Genomic DNA, 3,383 nt, shown 5'->3' on the forward strand with positions numbered 1-3,383 from the left:
AATGTAAAATATCTTGGGGTAACACTTACCAAACAAGTGAAAATCAGTATGACAATAACTTCAGCTCTCTCAAGAAAGAAATTGAAGATCTCAGAAAACGGAGAGATGTCCCATGCTCATGCATTGGCAGAATTAACCTAGTATTATGGCCATCCTACCAAAGGCAATCTACAGATTCAATGCCATCCCCATCAAAATCCCAACAAAATTCTTCAAAGACATGAAAAAAAGCCATTCTCAAATTCATCTGGATAGGCAAAACACCCAGAATAGCAAAAACAATTCTTACCAATAAAAGAACGGCTGAGGGAATTATCATTCCTAACCTCAAGCTCTACTACAGAGCAATAGTTATAAAAATCTGTATAGTATTGGTGCAGAGACAGACAGGTTGATCAATGGAATAGAAGGGAAGACTTAGAAATAAAACCACACATTTATGCACACTTGATCTTTGACAAAGAAGCCAAAAATATACAATGGATAAAAGAAAGCATCTTCAATAAATGGTGCTTCTCTAACTGGCTGTCTGTATTTAGAAAAATGGAAATAGTCTCATTGAACGTGGAGCCAGTTCTTGGGGTCTCTGTGTGTTCTCGTCATCAGCACATCCCGGCCTACATGCAAGCAACCAGGTCTAAGGGACCTGCAGTTGGCATTGATCTTGGTATCACCTACTCCTGTGTGGGTGCCTTACAGCATGGAATTGTGGAAATAATTGGCAATGACCAGGGTAACCGCACCATGCGGAGCTATGATGCTTTCACTGACACAGAAAAATTAATTGGGGATGGGGCCAAGAATCAGGTTGCAATGAACCCCACCAACACTGTTATTGATGCCAAACATCTGCTCGGGCGTAGGTTTGATGATGCTGTTGTTCAGTCTGACATGAAGCACTGGTCCTTCATGGTGGTGAATGACGCAGGTAGGCCCAAGGTCCAAGTTGAATGCAAAGGGGAGACAAAAAGTTTCTACCCAGAGGAAATGTCCTCAATGGTTCTGAAAAAGATGAAGGAAATTGCAGAAGCTTACCTTGGAAAGACTGGTAACAATGCTGTGGTCACAGTGCCAGCTTACTTCAATGACTCTCGGCAGCAGGCAACAAATGATGCTGGAAGTATTGCTGGCCTCAATGTACTTCAAATTATCAGTGAGCCAACTGCTGCTGCTAATGCCTATGACTTAGATAAAAAAGGTTAGAGCTGAAAGGAATGTGCTGATTTTTGACTTGGGAGGTGGCACTTTTGATGTGTCAATCCTCAATATTGAGGATGGAATTTTTGAAGTCAAATCAACAGCTGGAGACACCCACTTGGGTGGAGAAGACTTTGACAATCGAATGGTCAACCATTTCATTGCTAGTTTAAGCGAAAGCACAAGAAGGACATCAGTGAGAACAAGAGAGCTGTCAGGCATCTCCGCACTGCCTGTGAGCGGGCCAAGCGCAGCCTTTCCTCCAGCACCCAGGCCAGTATTGAGATTGATTTTCTCTATGAGGGAATTGACTTCTACACCTCCATTACCCGTGCTCTATTTGAGGAGTTGAATGCTGACCTGCTCCATGGCACACTGGACCCTATAGAGAAGGATGCCAAACTGGACAAGTCACAGATCCATGATATTGTCTTGGTGGCTGGTTCTACCAGAATCCCCAAGATCCAGAAACTTCTGCAAGATTTCTTCAGTGGAAAAGAACTGAATAAGAGCACTAATCCCGATGAAACTTGTCTATGATGCAGCAGTCCAGGCAGCCATTCTATCTGGAGACAAGTCTGAGAATGTTCAGGATTTGCTGCTCTTGGATATCACTCCTCTTTCCCTTTGCATTGAAAGTGCTGGCAGAGAATACAGCAAATACAGAGGCGAATGCCAGCAGCAAACCACTGAACTGAGAATAGAACCCCCGTTGAAGGAATCAGAGAAAGAACTGGAAGAGCTTGAAGGGGCTCGAGACCCCATATGTACAACAATGCCAAGCAACCAGAGCTTCCAGGGACTAAGCCACTACCTAAAGACTATACATGGACTGACCCTGGACTCTGACCTCATAGGTAGCAATGAATATCCTAGTAAGAGCACCAGTGGAAGGGGAAGTCCTGGGTCCTGCTAAGACTGAACCCCCAGTGAACTAGACTGTTGGGGGGAGGGCGGCAATGGGGGGAGGGTTGGGAGGGGAACACCCATAAGGAAGGGGGGGGAGGGGGATGTTTGCCCAGAAACCGGGAAAGGGAATAACACTCGAAATGTATATAAGAAATACTCAAGTTAATAAAAAAAAAAGAAAAGAAAAGAAAAGAAAGTGCTGGCAGAGTCATGCCTGTCCTCATCAAGCGCAATACCACCATTCCCACCAAGCAGACCCGGACTTTCACCACCTATTCTGACAACCAGCCAGGTGTACTCATCCAGGTGTATGAAGGTGAAAGGGCCATGACCAAGAAAAAACCTTCTTGGGAAGTTTGAGCTCACAGGCATACCTCTGGCACCCCGTGGGGTTCTTCACATTGAGGTTACTTTTGACATTGATGCCAATGGCATCCTCAATGTATCTGCTGTAGATAAGAGCACAGGAATGGAGAACAAGATCACCATCACCAATGACAAAGGCCTCTTGAGTAAGGAGGATATTGAGCGCATGGTCCAAGAAGGTGAGACATACAAAGCTGAGGATGAGAAGCAGAGAGAAAAGGTTTCCTCCAAGAATTCACTGGAAACTTATGCTTTCAACATGAAAGCAACTGTTGAAGATGAGAAACTTCAAGGCAAGATCAATGATGAAGACAAAGAGAAGATTCTTGACAAGTGCAATGAAATCATCAGTTGGCTGGCTAAGAACCAGACTGCAGAGAAGGAAGAATTTGAGTATCAGCAGAAAGAACTAGAGAAGGTCTGCAACCCTATCATCACCAAGCTGTACCAGAGTGCTGGTGGCATGCCTGGAGGAATGCCTGGTGGCTTCCCTGGTGCTCCTCCATCTGGTGGTGCTTCTTCAGGCCCCACCATTGAAGAGGTGGAATAAGTCTAAGTAGAGGGTATAGCATTGTTCCACAGAGACCCAAAACAAGTAACATGGAATAATAAAACTATTTGAATTGGCACAAAAAAAGAAAGCTCAAGTCCAAGTTGTTCAAGGACCTCAATATAAAACCAGATATACTCAATCTAATAGAAAAGAAAGTGGGAAAGCACCTTGAACTCCTTGGCACAGGGGGAAATTTCTTAAACAGAACTCCAATGGCTCATGGTCTAAGATGAAGAATTGATAAATGGTACCATAGGAAGCTGGAAAGTTTCTGTAAGGCAAAGGATATAGTCTAAAAGACAAATCAGCAACTTACAGTTTTGGAAGACTCTGTCACTAACCAACCCCATATCATATA

General features: G+C 44.0%; 1 pseudogene; it reads left to right on the forward strand.

The window, feature by feature from the left end:
* The first annotated feature begins 876 nt into the window (after window positions 1-876).
* Window positions 877-3,022, forward strand: Hspa8-ps11 (heat shock protein family A (Hsp70) member 8, pseudogene 11; annotated as a pseudogene).
* Window positions 3,023-3,383: the final 361 nt, after the last annotated feature.

This window comes from Rattus norvegicus, chromosome 5, assembly GCF_021556685.1.
Source record: "Rattus norvegicus strain SHRSP/BbbUtx chromosome 5, alternate assembly SHRSP_T2T, whole genome shotgun sequence".
Taxonomy (NCBI): domain Eukaryota; kingdom Metazoa; phylum Chordata; class Mammalia; order Rodentia; family Muridae; genus Rattus; species Rattus norvegicus.